This window comes from Muntiacus reevesi, chromosome 5 (assembly GCF_963930625.1).
Source record: "Muntiacus reevesi chromosome 5, mMunRee1.1, whole genome shotgun sequence".
Taxonomy (NCBI): Eukaryota; Metazoa; Chordata; class Mammalia; order Artiodactyla; family Cervidae; genus Muntiacus; species Muntiacus reevesi.
Genome location: NC_089253.1, coordinates 8,627,456 through 8,647,704, shown reverse-complemented (window position 1 = coordinate 8,647,704; position 20,249 = coordinate 8,627,456).

Genomic DNA, 20,249 nt, shown 5'->3' with positions numbered 1-20,249 from the left:
CATGGACTGTCCTAGGCTTATGTGACTTCCCAGCATGCTGGGTCTCTCTCCATTTCTTTCTTTTCTATTTAAGAAAACATATCAGAATGCAAGTAAGAACCGTACGGTTATAAAGTCACCATGGATACCTTGAAACTGCTCTAATTTCTTTTTAAATGTAAATTACTTTTTTTTTTTTTCTTTCCAGCAGCTCCACTCTAGCCTGTCCAGTTTTTGGTTGGTTGGTTGTTGTCTTTAGCTTATAGGCAACATAAATTTATTTCTCACAGCTTGGGAAGCTGGAAGTCCAAGGTCAAGTTGCAGCAGGGTCATGCTCTCGTGAGTGCCCACTTCATGGTTCATAGCCAGTGCCTTCTTGCTGTGTCCTCAGACAACGGAAGGAGCTCGAGGTCCCTCTGGAATCTCTTATCTAAGGCACTAGCCTCATTCACAAAGGCCTTACCCTCATGAGTTAAGCATCTCCCAAAGGCCTCACTTACTGATAACTATCATCCTTGGGGGTTAAGATTTTAATGTATGAAATTGGGGGAGGGAGGGCAACAAACACTTTGGTCTGTTTAGTTTTGAGGGTGCAGTCTGCAAAAGCCTTTAGTAGATGAGTGATGTGATTATATTTGTGTTTTAGAAATGCAAAATGGCAGCTATGTAGAAAGCTACTGCGGATTTGGTCAAGGGCTACTGATGGCTTGAATCAAGTTTGTGAGGATAAATCAAGGCACTGAGGATAGAGAAGAAAGGATAGAACCGAGAACTGTTAAGGAGTGGGATGAATAGAATGATTGACTATTGAGGTGGGGGGACAGATGAGAGAGAGGGAGAAGTTATAAACAAAGCCAGTTTGCTTGAATGACTGGAGCAACAGTAACACCACTAAGTAGGAAAAGGGTCAAAAGATAAGGAGTTGCTCTGGGATGAGAGAGGACACATTTTACTATGCATGTATGTTAGGTCTGAGGTTCCCAAGGGAAACCCAGTTGTCAGTTACAATGTCAGAAATACATGTATAGAGATTAAGGTCCTAGAGGAGGGCATGGCAACCCATTCCAGTAATCTTGCCTTGAGAATCCCATGGACAGAGGAGTCCTGCCGGGTTAGTCTATAGGGTCACAAAGAGTCAGACACAGCTGAAGCTGCTTAGCACACACACAGAGATTAAGATAGATGCATAAATATAAATTTAAGGATAATAGGGTTATAAAGGATTGCAGTCAAAAGAGTAGTGTATGAGGTGAAAAGAAAACAGGTGAAGGACAAAATCTGGGAATAGTAATAGAAAAGGACAGACCAATGAAGGAAGAAGATGGGTAAGAAAGTTGAGAAGACGGATGTTGAGATTCATCAGAAGAATCAGGAGAATGGATTGTCATGGAAACCAGGAGAGGAGAAAATTCCAGAAAGAGAATAGAGTTTGATGATGTCAAATACCCCAGAGAAAACAGGAGGAACGATGGAGAGTATTTACTGCCCTTGGCAATAAGAAGGTCATTAAAGATCTTTTAAAAGGACGTCTGAGTGTGTGTGGTGTGCCTACTGGAGTTCTGTGGGTTCAAGTGTGAACATGAAATAAGGAGTAAAAGGGAGCAGAGAGTTTGTTGATAAAGAAAATAATAAATAATAGTGATAACTAATATTTATTGACTGTTATAATAACAGTCAATAAATATTAGTTATCATTTCATTTTACAAACCATGTATGATTATAATCCCCCTTTATACACCAGGAACACACTATGGAAATAAAATGAGTTGCTGATGATCACTCAATTAATAGGTTGTAAAAACGTGATTTAAATTGGATACACGTATGTATATGGCTGAGTCCCTTTGCTGTCCACCTGCAACTATCATAACATTGTTAATCAGCTATGCCCCAATACAAAATAAAAAGTTTAATAAAATAAAAGATTCAAACGTGATTGAATTGGTGCTATTGGCCCAAAGCCCAAGGTCTTACCCAATACAATGGAGCTGGGAGATAAGACAGGGCCAAAGGGTACTGTTGTTTATCCAGTCATAAGATTATAAGTAGAATGCTTCTTTTGAAATGATAGATTTAATTTTTAATAATGAAAAATCACAAAGACACAAATAAAATCAGAAGGAAACAGTTTCCTTGAATTGTCATTCTGATCTCATGTCTGGAACCAATTGACAACTACTCTGGTTCTTTCAATGTCCAAACGTTGCACTCAGCCAGCTAACTAGTCAGTCGTTAACACATTGTACAGGACGGTGAACCTGGAGTGGAATTAAGGTGTGAGCCTCAATTTCATGGACTTTCTAGGAAAAGCAACAGGTGAAATACAGAACAGCAGGGAAGGAGGGTTTGAGATCCACCTCTCTGTTTCCTACCTGTGGTAGAGGCAGCCCAGAAAAGTGTTTTGGTTACAGTAACCTTGTGGAGACCCAGGTCCATTCTGGAGTTGGCCTGGAATCTGTTTCACACTGGGACTCTGGGTTCTCCCTGAAAAAACTTGAATTCTCAATGGCATTAAGAAAATGGACTCCCTGAGATCCCTTGGTCTCATGGATCACCCATCATGTGCCAGATGCTCTGAGCCAGTGATGATAAGAAAGAAGATAAAACCACTTTGACATCATTTACCATCCTGGAATCCAAATATAATCACACCTAATTTTTTCGGTGAATTTAAGAATTCAAGGGACTTCCCTGATGGTCCAGGGGTTAAGAATCTGTCTTCCAATGCAGGGGATGAGGGTTCAATCCCTGGTCAGGGAACTGTCTCACACGCCACGGAGTCACTAAGCATGTGAGCTGTAACGGAAAAGTCATTGCTCTGCGATGAATAAGCCCACATGCCACAACGAAGACATAACTAAATAAATGGATACTATTATTCAGCATAGCTAAATAAATGAATATTTTTTAAAAAGAATTCAAAACATTTCCTCAGTCTAAACATTTCCTGCTACCAAAAGCCAGGTTGAAAGAGAACTGGTGCGTCAATCAATCCAAAAGTTTCTTTGTTATGAGTCTGTCATACTGGGTCCCCACTGCCCCTTCATCATCTACTGGACCTGGCTATGGCGGACGTACTGCTGTTGCTGTCCAAGATATTGCCCTGGACACGTGGGGCACCAAGGTTTGGCTTCAAGTTTCAGCTCCTCAGTTCATTGGATACACAAGTCCAAGTATTCTGTCATAGATTCCTGATGGCGTCCTCAAAAGCTTTGCTGGCCCCATCTCTTTAGGGGCTTCCCAGGTGGCTCTGTGGTAGAGTCTGCCTGCCAACACAGGAGACATGGGTTTGATCCCTGGGTTGGGAAGATCCTCTGGAGGAGGGCATGGCAACCCACTCCAGTATTCTTGCCTGAGAAATCCCATGGACAGAGGAGTCTGGTGGGCTATAGGCCGTGGGGTCACAGAGTCAGACATGACTGAGTGACTAAACAACACCTAGGTTTCCCATTACACAAATAATAATAGCTATCATTCATTTGGCCAATATGGCACTAGTACTTTACATGCATTATCTCATCTCTCTTACAGAAGAATTCTGAGTCTAATAATGGAGTTAAAATATACAGAAATTATAGTATAAGGAAGAGTGTAAAAAAACTACAGGAGTGAGGTAAGTGCAACACGCCAGGAAAGCTTAGAGAAGGGAGGGCTTATTTCCAGCCAGCAAGGCTCATTCAGTCAAACTTAAGCACATAATTATTGCAAGCTTTTTACATCCTGGTCGCAAGAATTTCCCAGATGAAGGGGAAAAGGACAGGGAAACAGAACATCTTGACAGCATGATGTCAGCTGATGCAATCTGGCCATCAGGGCAGACTCCTCGGAAGAGGAGGCATGTGAGCTACAAACCCTGAAGGTTTGCGGACCTTCTGAGCAGATAAGCTTGGGGATCCCTGCTATCCCAGGGTTGCATCTGGATCTCATTACAAGAGCCCCGTCCTCCAGAAGAGAGAGAGAAGCGAGCGGTTAACTTCCCCATTCAATTCTCCTCGAAGGCCCTCATTTTGAAGCTGTTAATGGTAACCAGTCCTTCCTCTCCATGCAACTGGCTTTTCCCCCACTGAAGATTGCAAGGCACTTTTTTATACTTAACTTCATTCAGTTTGTGACCTCCTCTCCAATTTACCAGTTCCGATTCACATCCTCCATCTTTTCTCCCACTGAGAAGAAACAGCTCACTTTTGGACTTCCAAGCCTCCTGGAAAAACGCCAAGCTTCCATAAACTCCAGAAATATTATTGTGTGAATTAAACTGTTCACATGCTATCAGCCATGCAGTTTCTCCAACGTTTATTTTGGAAAATATTACATTCGGAAAATGGGAAGCATTCCAGAGCATTCTCTTACCTTGAAATATCAGTAGACACAAGGGTATTTGGAGATAATTTCTTGTTCAAAAGTTAGCAAACAATCTGTACAATTAGATACATAAAATTGCCTTAAATAACATTAGTTAAGGGCTCTGGGGCTTATAGAATATTTGTAGAGAAATTTGGGGCAAAAGGTTCCAATTCTAACTCACAGAGGTAAACTTTCAAAACGCCTTTGAGTTGGTTCAATCCCATTTGGCTCTTACTGCATATTTCTCTTCCAATCACTGATGACTAGACCTTGCTCAATTGCACATTTTCCAAGATCTTACATGCTTCAAACTTCATCCTTCTGGCTACAAGAGGCAATAAGTCTAGTGCTCCAGTGAGAACTCCAGCTAAACCTGAAGACCCGAGGGACACGTCCATCTTTCCCTTCCTTTCCTCTTCCTTCCATCTGTTTCTCCTCAGCGCGATCATGCAGTGTTAAAGCCGTGAGAGGTGTGCCGAGGGTCCGCTGTCCCAGGGAGACCTCACTGGTGCACCACTTTCTTTGATGTGGCTCAGTTCCCAGAGCCTATGTGATGTGCTTGCAGTGGCTCCAAGTGAGACTGCAGGGTCTTGGGAAGAAAAGTCCTGGAATGATGGATGGGTTGCAGTCCATCTATATGTTCTTTCAAGCTTTGAAATTTGATAATACCTGAAACTCAACATTGTTGATGATCCCATTTAAGAAAAAGAAAATCCCGTGTGTGTATGTGTGTTCATGTGCAAATAAATAAAGACAAAGCAGGAGGACTCATGCTAACAGAGGACAGTGCTTAGCTCTGGTTTCCCGGGGGCACAAGTGGCAGAGAATCCCGACCTGCAAATGCAGGAGACACAAGAGATGTGGGTTGAATCCCTGGATCGGGAAGATCTCCTGCAGGAGCAAATGGCTACCCATTCCAGTATTCTTGCCTGGAGAATCTCATGGACAGAGGAGCCTGGCGGGTTACCATGAAATCACAAAGAGTTGGACATGACTAAGCATGTATGCATATTTTAAGCTCTGGGAAAGGCCATGTAATTAGATAGCAGTAGTACCAGACTCTTGATTAACATACATCACTTTTTTTGTATTAACAATTTATTTAATGTGTGAATAAACATAAAGAAAAAATGATTTAAAGTAGAAAAATTTTAAAAGAACTAAATAGAATTTGATGCAGTAGTATGTAAAACTTTCCAAGAAATGTTAAGTTAAAAATAGCAAGTGTAAAGTGGTACCAAAAGTTCAATTTGGGGGAAAAAGGTAACTATACCCACATATAACTATATCCACGTATAACCCATGCATAGGAAAAATCACAAGAAAAATGCAATAAATTATTGCTGTGATTATTTGTAAGAGGTGGAAAAGGGGTTGGGGATTTTAACTTTCTACATTGGGTATTTCCTAGAATAGTTAAAATGTTAAATATTAGCATGTATTGATTTTTCTAGCAAACAAATTGGCTGAATAGTGTCCCTGTGTACTTGACATTGCCTCAAAAGACTGACCAAATTGGCTTCAATGGGCCAACATGGAACACCACATTGACTGATCTGAACAGTTAACTCACGTTCCAACCCAAATGATAAGTGTTCATAGGAGGTTCTCATACTTAATAAAGATCCCACCTTTTACATCTGTACCTACCTTAAATAAATAGTTCCTTCGGCTACAATTCCCTTCTTCCCCTGGTAAACTCCTATTCTCCTCCTTTAAAACTCAGTTCCACTATTAACTTTCCCTAACTCCCTGGATTGAATTAGTCATTTCCACTTGGCTCCCATAGCATTTACGCATGCCTCTGTTTCCATAAATGATTTCATGTATCCTAGTTCTATTTTCAGCAAGTGTCCTATTCTGAATTGATAGCTCCTCAGAGCAGACATGGACTTCCCCGGTGGCTCAGACAGTAAAGAATCTGCTTGCGATGCAGGAGACGTGGGTTCCATCCCTGGGTCTGGAAGATCCCCTGGAGAAGGGAATGGCAACCCACTCCAGTATTCTTGTCTGGAGAATTCCATGAACAGAGGAGCCTGGCAGGCTATAGTCCATGGGGTGTCAAAGAGTTGGTTGCAACTGAGCAACTAATACTTTCGCTTTCACAGAGCAGGGATGAAAAGTGAAAGTGTTAGTCATTCAGTTGTGTCCAACACTTGCAACCTTATGGACCACAGCCCACCAGGCTTCTCTATCCACGGAATTCTCCAGGCAAGAATGCTGGAATGGGTAGACATTCCCCTTCTTTAGAGCATCTTCCTGACTCTATGTATCTGTCTCGGAGCTTAAAATAATGAACAGTACTTAGTGTTCAATTTGTTTCCTCAGCCCACCCTAATATAAGAGTTTTAAACCTGGTGGACTCCAAACATGGTTATTTTTTAAAACATTTTTTTTTATTAGAGTATAATTGTTTACAATTTTGTGATACTTTCTGCTGTAAAACGAAGTGAGTCAGCTATATGAATAAGTATATCCCCTCCTTCTTGGACCTGCCTGCCACCCCGCCCCATCCCACCCATCTAGGTCATCACAGAGCCCCGAGCTGAGCTTCCCGTGCGTTACAGCGAGTCCGCCCCAGCCATCCGTCTTGCACATGGCAGTGTGTATGTCAGCCCTAGTCTCCGAGCTTGTCCCACCCTCGCCTTCTCTGTGTCCACAAGTCCATACTCTATGTCTGCGTTTCTATTCCTTCCCTGGAACTAGGTTCATCTGTACCATTTTTCTAGGGTCCACATATATGCGCTAATATATGATACTGGTTTTTCTCTTTCTGACTTACTTCACTCTGTATGACAGGCTCTATCTAGGTCCATCCACATCTCTATAAAATACGGCTATTAGCAGAATCTCCTGGGAGTGAATTTACAAACCCAGGCACTAATGCCCCCCGAGAGTGATCCTCAATTCCAGTCTCCCAGATGGTTCTTCTTCCTCCCCCTCCTCCTCTTGCCGTTGCTTTGCTTCCTTGAGTGGTTCAGTCCAAAGCCACTGACTGGCTCTGAACAAAGTAGGCATCCACGTGGAGGTAGCGGGACAGAGACCCAGTGTGGGGTGACAAAGCCCAGGCTGGATGCCGGAGCCTCAGCAGAGTGAGGAGGGCATTTAACAGGGGATCATGCAGAGGTGGCCAGGGAGTGTCAGAGCCTAACAAGAGGGTGTCCCTGGGAGGCGTCCAAGCAAGACAACAGGCCCCTCAGTGCAGCGTTTTCCTGCTTAGATGGCGCATCTGTGCCCAGGGGGGTGGGGAGAGTATCCACATGGGCGTTAGGGGACTAGGATAAGAAAAAATTAGTAAATAAGTGTATTTGTCACTGGGAAGTCTCTTTCTGTCACAGAGTTACAAATACGGAACAGGAGAAAACTAGAATGAATCTTCCGGTGTTGGATGAAAGTTGGAAACTCCCATGGTTTTCAATGTAGAAATAGACATAGAGATAAATACAGGTGTAAATGGTGTGCATGTATAATATATAAGGAATGGGTGTGTTTATCTGCCTATTCCTTAGCCCTGTTTACCTGAAGGGCTTGAAAAGAGCAACACCTCAGGAGCAAGGAGCATCTTGATTTAGCATCTCCATTTCTAAAAGTTCTTTGCAGGATTGACTGATTTCAGTGCTGGGGCAGTGAATGCAAACAGTGAACCTGGACATACTGTACCAAAAAAACAAATCAAATCAAAGAATCATGACTGAAGAGCACCTGAGCCAGCTTGAAGGAGTTCTCACTGGACATACCTGGGACAATGGGAGCATCAACATAAGTAAGGATAGTAGTGGTTTATATACAGTACATACTGACATAAATTAATACATAAATAATTTGAAATTTTGATGAAGAACCAGATATTTACATAATCTTGAGGCAGGCTCTCATTAAAAAAAAATACTTAATTACAGAGACAGAAAGAATGACTTCATAGTGAACAGTCTGGCAGGCACCATCTTAAACAAGTTATTAAAGTGCCCATACCAGCAGCAGGACATGGCAAAGTCATGTACCACCTGATCGGAAGCGATGAGAACATGGCATCACTTCTATTATATTCCCTTTTCAGGGGCATAACCGAGTCTAATCATGAGAAAACATCAGCCAAGCAAACTGAGGGTCATTCTACAAAGTAAAAGGACTGTAATTTTAAAAATGTCAAGGTCATAAAAATCAAGGAGAGTCTGAGAACCCATTTTCAAAGAAAGGAGACTGAAGAGACATGGCATAAATACAGTACATGATTCCATTCTCTTTTACTTTAAATGACACTTTGTGAACAGACGGCAACACTTGAATGGGGTCCGAGCAGCAGAGAGAGGGTGACATGATGATATTACATTTCCTTGTTCTGATGGGTTTTCTTTGGCGACACAGTAGAATGTCCTTGTTTGTAGGAAAGACTAAAGTATCCAAAATGAAAACAATTTAAAAAGAAAGAGGTATTTAAGAGCGCTAGGGCACCATGTCAACAACCAACACTTGAATGATTCAGCAAAGAGAAGTTATTTGTAGTCTTTTTGCAACTTTTCTGTAAGTTTGAGATTGTTGCTATTGTTTCACTAAGTCTGGCCAACTCTGCCACCCCATGGACTGTAGCCTACCAGGTTCTTCTGTCCATGGGGCTTTTCAAGCAAAAGTACTGGAGTGGGTTACCATTTGCTTCTCCAGACCCAGGGATTTGCTTTGCTGACCCAGGGATTGAACCTGCAACTCCTACTTTGGTAGGTAGATATTTTACCACTGAGCCACCTAGGAAGCCAAGTTTGAGAATTTTCCAACTAAAAAGTGAAAAAAAAAAAAATTCCAGGTGAGTCCAGGGATCTCTTGTTGAGCACAGGTTTCCCAGATGATCCCACTGTTCTGCACTGGAAGTTACTGGGCTATACAGTGTGAGTGGGTCCTTATTAACTTGGGTATTCCTTTCTTACATGGGCTTCTTTGTCATACAAGAGGGCTTGGAAAAAATCTGGATTCTTAGGCCCAACTGGAAGCCCACTGAATTTACAAAAGTAAAGCCTGGGGTATTTTCATTTATAATAAGTAGCTCCTAGGGGACTTCCCTGGAGGTCCAGTGGTTAAGACTCTATACTTCCACTCCAGGGGGCACAGGTTCAATCCCTGGTCAAGCAATTAAGATTTCACATGCTGCATGGGCCAATACTTTGGCCATCTCATGCGAAGAGTTGACTCACTGGAAAAGACCCTGACTCTGGGAGGGATTGGGGGCAGAAGCAGAAGGGGACGACAGAGGATGAGATGGCTGGATGGCATCACCGACTCGATGGACATGAGTTTGAGTTAACTCCGGGAGTTGGGATGAACAGGGAGGCCTGGCATGCTGTGATTCATGGGTTCGCAAAAAGTTGGACACGACTGAACGACTGAAATGAACTGAACTGAACTGAACTGATGCTGCATGATGTGGCCAAAAAAATTAAAAATTAAAATAAATGACTAGGTAGTTGTTAAAACAGCCTTAAAAAAAATAAGTAGCTCTTAGGATCAGAGATGTTTGGGAAACATTAAAATTCATCATCGCGGTCATGGAACCTTTTCTCCAAGGCAGGCATGTGCATCAGTTTAGTATCAAAATGGTGAACGAGGTCTGTTCATCAAGGAAGAGGAGGTGGCCAGAGTAAGCTTTCTAAATTCTACTGCCAAGGAAGGGCTTTTGTTGTCCAGGTGTCAACAGAAAACTGTGGCTGGGAGAGTGAAGGCCCCGGAGGTTACTTACACAAACACTTTAGCTGAGGACAAGAAAGGGTCTGTTGTTTGGGAGAGGAATGAGAATAGCAGTTCCATATTTTTATGGTTGAAAAGGAAAGTGGGCTGGCCCGTGGCGGGATCCCAGTACCAGAACTGTTGTGGTTTTGCAGTCTGTGAAGGGCTGACTCCTGAAATGGTCTGAGTACTATGATGATGTAATTGCTGTTAGGGCTGGAAGGAGGATGGTTATTTGAGATTAAAAGGACTGAGCTTTAAATACCACTGCCTGGGAGATCTAGCGAGGGTTGTTCTCTGTCGACAAGGGAATGGAGTCTCTTACGAACTCACCTTCCATGGAGGTAACATGCTGGCCTGTGCAGTGTATGGGACCAGCCTCTGACAGTGCCTGGCCTACAATGGGGGACCAACTTTCAACAACAATGCCTTGAGACATCGAGGGCTAGCATGGATGCTTAGATACCAGGGCTCTTCTTAACCTGAAGTAGAACTTCCTAATTGAACAGTGTACACCCTCTAGGGTTCCCAGAAGAATAGTGGTCCCCAAACTTGAGATCAGTTTCATGAAAGACAATTTTTCCTTGCGGCGGGGGGGGGGGCAAATGGTTCAGGCAGTAAGGCTAATGACAGGGAGCAGCAGATGAAGCTACACTCATTTGCCAGCTGCTTACTTCCTGCTGTGGGGCCCAGTTTCTAACAGGCCATGTACCAGTGCTGGTCTGAGGCCCAGGAGTTGGGGACTGCTAATCTAGAAGAAGGAAAATGGCCCGAAGGAAGTGACACCAAATTCCACACTAAACTCACACGAGGGGGGGGGGGTGGTCAAGCCATTTTTCTCTTTAATTAGGAGAACTTAGTTCTACCTTGAGCATGAAGAAGCAGTTTATGCCAGCTACATTCATTGGATCCACTTTGATTTCTACCATGCTGTTTGGCACAGGGTGGAATCCAGTACATGATTACTAATGAATGGATAAACAGCTCATGATGATTATGATTTCAACAGATTTGGATGCGAACTCCTTTTAGGCTCGCTTTTATATTCTGCAAACCTTATGTTAACTAGGTTACTATGATACAGACTTTATTTTGTAGTGCATTCCAGGTGCATATACCCAGCCTCTCAGACCTCACCAGACTATGATTAAAAATGAGGTCAGGTTTACTTCATCATGTCTGATGACAGGAAGTCTCATCATTTACAAGGTTCTTCTCTACACCCAGGTCTTTGCGCTTCCCAGTGGTTTCCGTGCTCCCCAAATCCATACTCCACAAACCCTGGGAGGTGATGTGTTTCCAGATGGTTCATCACAGCTCCCTGACTGCCTCCTCTCACCTCCTGCAAACCCATGATGAAGCCACCAGTTATGCTGGCCTCAAGGGAAGTCTCTTCCCCTTACCAAATGTTCCCAAGGACGGACACAGATCCTTTCTTTCACTTCCCATCACACGACAAGGACTAGGCTACAACGTTTAGCAAAATTTGATTTAAAGATTCCGGATAAGAGAAAGGACTTTCCAGGGCAGGGGGCACAGGTTGAATCCCTGGTCGGGGAGCTAAGACCCCACCTGCCTCTTGGCCAAGAAGCCAAAACATAAAACAGAAGCAATATTGTAACAAATTCAGTCAAGACTTTCAAAAAAAATGATCCATATCCAAAAAAAAAAAAAAAAGAGAGAGAGCGAGAGAGAGAAAGGAAGGCTAAAACACAGATTTAAAATGGCCGTGAGTTCCGAACGTGCTAGGAGGCAGAGAGCCGGGGCTGGGGCTGACGGGGGCCACGGAGGTGCCTCCTTGCCTAGTTCCCAGGCTTGGGCTCTCTGGCACGGCTGCCTGTCTTCTCCCTGTGGGAGTGACCTCTGGCGAGTCCGCTCTACCGAAAGTCAGGCCCCCATCTCCAGAGGCCGCAGGAGAAGTCCGCGTTTCTCCCCGCAGTCCCTCCGCCTCAAGGCTGCCCCTCCTACCCCCGTTTCCGGCCGCTTCCTCTGAGGAAACGCCGGCGTCCCCCACTCGCGGGGTCAGGTCCGCTCCTGCGGCCTCTGAGAGATCCTCTCAGACAAGCAGAAGGTCCGATCGGACGGCTTTCCCGCGTCTGTGTTTGAGTATTACCACATGTGAGATAATCACAGGCCTGCCTTTTTGTACCAAGCCTACACCAGTCCCCGTCCCTTTTCCTGGCATTTTTCTCCACATGGAGTAAAAGCCCAGAACTGTAGCTTTCCTGTCGTCCCAAACGCCTCACTCCCCCATCTCCTGTGAGAAACCCCTTAAACAGGAAGCACAAGCCCTCTCTATGAAAATAAACAATCCCATACAGGCTAAGGGAGCTTACACTCACACCTTAAAGGAAATATTTCTCCAGAGTCATCTTCAACTGCAGAGATGTATCTCCACCCTTACTCAAGGCAACTTTTGATACCATGCTGCAGAAAAGTTTAGGTTTCTGGAGCTGGAGCTGTCAAACTTCCTTTTCAGAAATTGGTCCGGTTTAGTAAAGAATATCTGTGCTAAGGCGTTTTAGTCGTGTCTGACTCTTTGCGACCTCATGGACTGTAGCTCTCCAGGCTCCTCAGTCCATGGGATTCTCCAGACAAGAATGCTGAAGTGGGTTGCATGCCTTCCTTCAGGGGATCTTCCCCACCCAGGGATTGAATCCACCGTCTCTTGCATTGCAGGCAGATTGTTTACCTGTGAGCCACCAGGGAAGCCCATCAGTATAATTTAACCATGTCCATTTAGATCATTCCCGCCAAACAAAAACTACCCTTGAAAAAACTCCTTGAAGATCTGAAATTACAACATTCAAGCCCCTCTCCCCATCCTGGCCTTCAGATAATCTCAGCCCATTCTTTGTTAGGGCTCTGGTTACAAAGATCACGTGCTTGTTTACCCCTGGAGATTATGGATTTTCCCAAGCATCTAACTCTAAGGTAGTCAAGATTTAAGAAGGGAAACTGTTTCCTCCTTCCAGGGACCACAGCCCTTTCCCTCCCCACATAAATATGGAACTAATTTTGATTTCTTTTTCTTGCAACTTAGATACCTAGCTTGTCAACAGTCATTCAAAAAGAATTTTATAAAGGTTAAAGAATTAGAGTTAGCCAAATTGTGAAATTGAGACTCTTTAGGGACTCAATTTCTGTAGTCATAGGTCAAGCAGAATTAAATGAATTTGGAGGTGTGGATTTTAGTGGGTTTAGGTTGTGGAGATTGTCAACTCAGATAAACTGGAGCAAAAGGTGATTTTCTCAATATTTCTGAATAGGCTTTAAGCATAATTAACAACAGCTGGCAAATGCTTACGTCTCTTTCCATTTGTACTGGCCACTAGCCCAAATAAGAGAAATGGATGTTTGCCAGTCATAAAGCTAAAAGCATCAACAGGGAAAGCCATTTTAAATTGCAAAACCACAAATGGATATACAGTGTACAGAAATGGAACTTTCCATTCTTTTCTCTCAGCATCAGTTGCGTTTATTCAAATACTTATTGCCTATGTGCCAGGCACTGTGCTGGGTCCTGAAGTTGCTATCAAGATGAGTGAGGGGGACTTCCCTGGTGGCTCAGTGGTTAAGACTCCACCTTCCAATGTAGGGGGTGTGGGTTTGATCCCTGGTCAGGGATCTAAGGTCCCATATGCTGAGGGGTGTGGTCAAAAGTTAAAAAAAAAAAAAAAAGGATGAATGAAGAAGCCTTCCCTTGAGTTCTTTACCACCCAGTTGGGAAGCGAGGTGAGAGGAGTGGCAGGAAACACTGCTAACTAAAGTAATAAAATAAAAAGTCTGTTCTCAGTTGATAACACAGGGGTGAGTCATGCATTCTAGAAGCACAGAAAATAACTAACTCTGCCCAGAAAGCTTCAAAGAGAAGATGCACTTGAATCTGATCTTGAAAGATGAAAAGAAGGTCACCAAAGAAGGGGAGAGAAATTCAATGCCCGTTTGATGCCTAGCCTTCTTATGGACACTGTCAGTAAATTCTGTATGGTTGGGATTAATCTTGTTCATTGTTGTATGCCTGGCACCCAGCTCAGCACCTGGCACACACCAAGTGTTCTAAAATATTAGTTGACACGATTGACTAAAAATATTCTTGGCAGAGAGAACCACATGTACAATAACAAATAAACAACACAATGATTTTTCTAGACTGTGGTTTATAATATCAGCACATCAGCTCCTGGAAAGGAAAGAGAACTCTCCCAAGATAGCTCAAAAGAGTAGGCTCTAGAGAGGAAGCTGTGACCGGAGTTTTAGACCTAGTCCTGTTATTAACAAGTTACCTGACTTTGAATCAATGATTATCCTGCACCAACCTAAGTCTTATCACTTGTAAAATATCATTTATTATTACAATATTATATACTGTAAAACAACAACAACCCAAAAAAATGATTACTAGAAGGGAAAAGAAGGTAGCACCAGGTCTTTTCTCTTATTTTCTAAATGCAAAATTAGTACATGTTTCCCAGTTTTGGGAACTCCCAGGAGGCGCTAATGGTAAAGAATTGGCCCACTAATGCAGGACATGCAAGAGACTGCGGTTCGATCCCTGGGTGGAGAAGATCCTCTGGAGGAGGAAATGGCAACCAACTCTGGTATTCTTGCCTGGGAATTCCATGGACAGAGGAGCCTGGCGGGCTACAGTCCATGGAGTTGCAAAGAGTTGGACATGACTAAGAGTCTGACCACACTCCCAACTTTAAGATGCAGATGGAGTGCATACCGGTCATTTCTCCCTCCCTCACCAAAATTGAAAGGCTGATTAAAAAAAAAACTAGGTTAGTAAACACTCAGAAAGAAAGAAGGAAGTTTCTTTGGAGCAAAAGCCATGATCAAGTGGAAACCAGAGCAGCAGGCTGAGGCTCCTGCCACCCCAAAGCTCTTGCTCTTTGTCACGTGTTGCCCCGCCGAGGGGCCTTCCGGTTCTCTCAGATCTAATCAAAGTGATGAAGAGATAGAAAATAATTGAAACTGACAGGAAAGATAAGAGGTCTTGAGGTTACAGAGATTTTATCATCAGTCTAATGCAGGTGTTTTGAAAATGTTCTGCGCCATGGATCTCTCTTCAGCAGTTTAGTGAAGACAGTGGAAGCCCTTCTGTCTTAAGTCCTATCTGGCTGCTATAACAAAATACCACAGACTGGAGAGCTTATAACAACAGAAATTTATTTCTCACAATTCTGGAGGCTGAGCAGTCTAAGATCGAGGTGTTGGCATGGTTGCGTTCTGTTGAGGGCTATTTTCCTGGTCCACAGCCAATACTCTTACTATCCCTCACATGATGGAAGGGGTGAGAGAGAGCATTCTGGGGCTTCTATTACAAGGGCACTAATCCCATTTATGGTGGCTCCCTGGTAAAGAATCTACCTGCCAATGCAGGAGACGGGTGTCCAAGGCCTAGGTCGGGAAGATCCCCTGGAAAAGGAAATAGCAACCTACTCCAGTATTCTTGCCTGGGAAATCCCAAGGACAGAGGGGCCTGGTGGGCTCTAGTCCATGGGGTCACAAAGAGTCAGACATGAAAGAGCAACTAAGCAACAACCACAACAAATCCCATTTATGAAGGCTCCATCCTCACGACCTAAGCGCCTCTCAAGTCCCTACCTCCTATTACATTGGGTATTAGAATTTCAACATATGATTTTTAGGGGAGCACAAACATTCAGACCAGATTAATACCTTCAAATGCATAAAATAAAGTATACAAAATTATATAAGAAATCAACTATATTGAAATGCAGTTATCAAAATATTAATATTTCATCATGTGTTAACATATTAACAAATTGAATAATAAGACGCGATGTGAATGTGGGAAAATCGCTCAGTCGTGTCCGACTCTTTGTGACCCCAGGGACTATACAGTCCATGGAATCCTCTAGGCCAGGATGGTGGAGTGGGTAGCCTTTCCTGTCTCCAGGGGATCTTTCCAATCCAAGAATCAAACCCAGGTCTCTCACAATGCAGGCAGATTCTTTACCAGCTGAGCCACAAGGGAAGCCCCATAAGACATGATAGGCAGCTTATTACCATTTTTGAGATATCTGCCACAGTTGTAACATAATATGATAACATCTATGATTTCTCTTGGTGACAATGTCACAGATACTGCATTTTGGTGCATTAATGTATTTTGTTGCCTATATGCAAATAGAACAATTTATTTCTATTTTTTATTTATATTTTATTTTATTCTATTTTATTCAAAATAAAATAATTTATTTCAGTTAGAGGCTAGTGAAAATTAAAACTTAATAGGCTTTTTTCATCTAATTACATGGACTCCCCTGAATTCTATCCAAAGATATCAAGTTAAAAAAACTCTGGCCTAATAGAACTTCCAGGAGATTTCCTTGGAACAGAGGATATGTGATTGTTTAATTTCTAGACCTGAAAAAAAAGACGTGACACTTCAGATTAAGACAGTTCATGAAATTCTAGCAGAACAATACAAAAAATGAAATAAAGAAACATAACTGAAACTCATGGTAAAATATCAGTCATAAAGAGAAAACCCTAAAACTACCAGAGTAGAAAGATGAACTACAAAGGAAGGCGGTTCAAATAACCCTGGATATCTGATTAGCAAATTCTACACAAGTAAGCAATGCAAATTTTTTTGTTTTTTAAATACTGAGGGGAAATTTACTGTGAACCTACAACTCCATTCATAACCAGATTATCAGTAGCTTTGAGGGAGAGTGAAAATAAAGCCTTTTTTGGACATTAAAGATTTAGAATCATTAGCACTCATGATCTAAAATAAACTGTATCAAGAAAAGGAAGTGTTGGAATGCAAGTATAATGTACACTAAGTGGGAAAACATTAAGTAATACAGTAGTGTAAAACATAAGTAAAAGAGCAGTGTCCTGACCCTTCAAAGCACTTGTAGGTTTTTAAGTACCAGAGTTTCAAAAAACGTTGTTTAAAGAAAAGCAGTAGAATTTTCACAAAGAGAAGTAAAATGCTGGTACTACATTTCATGCATAGGTTTTTAAAGAACTTGTGAAAATTTAGAAAAAGAGGCACTTTATTAAGGAAGGACGGGTCTTCCCAGGTAGCTCAAGCTGGTGAAGAATCTGCCTGCAAAGTGGGAGACCCCTAGTTCAAATCCTGGGCCAGGAAGATCCTCTGGAGAAGGGATAGGCTACTCATTCCAGTATTCTTGGGCTTCCCTGGTGGCTCATTTGGTGAAGAATCCACCTGCAAAGTGGGAGACCTGAGTTTGATCCCTGGATTGGGAAGATCCCTTGCAGGAGGGTATGAAAACCCACTCCAGTATTCTTGCCTGGAGAATCCCCATGGACTGAGGAGCCTGGAAGGCTGCAGTCTATGCGGTCACAAAGAGTTGGACATGACTGAGTGACTAAGCACACACATTAAGGAAGGACACAGGATGTAGCTAAATCCTAGAACAAACAATTGTTTGAGTCAATTGTTATGGTCAACAATAATGGGAAAGACTAGAGATCTCTTCAAGAAAATTAGAGATACCAAGGGAACATTTCATGCAAAGATGGGCTCAATAAAGGACAGAAATGGTATGAACCTAACAGAGGCAGAAGAAATTAAGAAGAGGTAGTAAGAATACAGAGAAAAACTATACAAAAAGATCTTAATGATCTAATAACCATGATGGTGTGATCAATCACCTAGAGCCAGGCATCCTGGAGTGTGAAGTCAAGTGGGCCTTAGAAAGCATCTCTACGAACAAAACTAGTGGAGGTAATGGAATTCCAGCTGAGCTGTTTCAAGGTAGATGTTGAAAGAGATGATGCAGTGAAAGTGCTGCACTCAATATGCCAGCAAATATGGAAAACTCAGCAGTGGCTACAGGACTGGAAAAGGGTCAGTTTTCATTCCAATCCCAAAGAAGAGCAATACCAAAGAATGTTCAAACTACTGCACAATTGCTCTTATTTCACATGCTAGCAAAGTAATGCTCAAAATCCTACAAGCTGGGCTTCAACAGTACGTGAACTGTGAACTTCCAGATGTATAAGCTAGATTTAGAAAAGGCACAGGAACCAGAGATCAAATTGCCAACATCCGTTGGATCATAGAAAAAGCAAGAGAATGAAAAAAAAAAAAATCTACTCTGCTTCATTGACTACACTAAAGCCTTTGACTGAATGGATCACAACAAACTGTGGAAAATTCTTCAAGAGATGGGAATACCAGACCACCTGACCTGCCTCCTGAGAAACATGTATGCAGGTTAAGAAGCAACAGTTAGAACCGGACATGGAACAACTGATTGGTTCCAAATTATTGGAAAGGAGTACTTCAAAGCTGTATCTTATCACCCTGCTTATTTAATTTATATGCAGAATACATTATGCAAAATGCTGGGCAGAATGAAGCACAAGCTGGAATCAAGATTGCCAGGAAAAATATCAATAACCTCAGATATGCAGATGACACCACCCTTATGGCAGAAACCAAAGAGGTACTAAAGAGCCTCTTGATGAAAGTGAAAGAGGAGAGTGACAAAGCTGGCTTAAAACTCAACATTCAAAAAACTAAGATCACGGCATCTGGTCCTATCACTTCATGGCAAATAGATGGGGAAACAATGGAAACAGTGACAGACTTTCTTTTCTTGGGCTCCAAAATCACTGCAGATGGTGACTGCAGTCATGAAATTAAAAGACGCTTGCTCCTTGGAAGAAAAGTATGACAAACCTAGATAGCGTATGAAAAAGCAAAGACATTATTTTGCTTACAAAGGTTGTATAGTCAAAGCTATGGTTTTTCCAGTAGTCATGTACTATAATCCATACAAAGGATTACAAATGTAAACTACTTCTTTTTGTTTTTTTTCTAATCCTAAAGCAGAGATCATTCTCCCTTAGATTTATTAGAATACTCTTTGTATTCCTTTGGATCTGAGAGCTTGATTGAAATTTCCCATTCACCATCCAACTCACTGTGAAAGTATGAAAGTGTTAGCCACTCAGTCGTGTCTGACCCTTTGTGACCCATGAACTGTGGCCCACCAGGCTCCTCTGTCCATGGAGTTCTCCAGGCAAGAATACTGGAGTGGATTGCCATTCCCTCCTCCAGGAGATCTTCCCTACCCAGGGACTGAACCCGGGTCTCCTGCATTGCAGGCAGATTCCTTACCATCTGAGCCACCAGGGAAGCCCTCTTTAGCACTGTCATTTTTTTTTTTTTGTCCTTTTTATTTTTTTTATTTATTTTTTTTTGTAACACTGTCATTTTTGGCATCTGTGACAACAATAACTGTGTTTTTCTCTTTTCAAATATCTTTTAAGTTTCAAGTCTCCATTTAGCAGTTCATTAAGAGAAATTGCATGCTTTTAATTGTAATTTTAAAATTTTCCTTATTTCTTGGTAGGTATTTGCTGTGCCACATTGTAAACATAATGCTTATCATTATGTATGCAAACTACAGGTGCTAGTACATTCAGAAGCAACAGATAATTAGTGACTGTATTCCTTGTTTGGTGATTAAAATGCTATTCTTTAAGTATTGTACATCCTAACTCGACAGTTTGTTGCTCATAATTGGCATTTCACTTTATTTTAAATATGTGTTATGAATTTCGGGGTTGATGCATAGCATATTTTATTTTTTCCCATTTGATAACAGGTTTCCCATTCAGCCTTTGCTTGAGGACCATCATATTTTCAGGGATGGATTATTGAAATTAAGTAGGATAAGTCTGTGTGATCAGTCCTTTAATTTCTGTGGACAAGTCTATGCTGTCTTTCTTATACTCTTAAATTTTTTAAAAATTTTGTTTGTTTATTTTTGGCTGCACTATGTCTTCATTGCTTGCGCAGGCTTTCTCTGGTTGCGGGGTGCGGAGGCTACTCTAGGTTGCCATGCGCCGGCTTCTCATTGCAGTGGCTTCTCTTGCAGTGGAGCACAGGTTCTAGGCGCATGGGCTTCAGTAGTGGTGGCAAACAGGCTCAGTAGTCATGGTATACAAGCTTAACTGTTCTGTAGCATGTTCAGGAATCTTCCTGAACCAGGGATCAAACCCAGGGCCCCTTGCATTGGCAGGTGGATTCTTATCCACTGCACCACCAGGGAAATCCATAAGCCTCTCATATTTTGAACTGGAGATTTAAAACAAAATAAAACAAAACTGTGATTATCCTGTTCCCATCCTATCATTGTGTACTGGCTATGTTAAAGAAAGAGACAACTTGAACGTGACAGTGTATTTGTTCCTA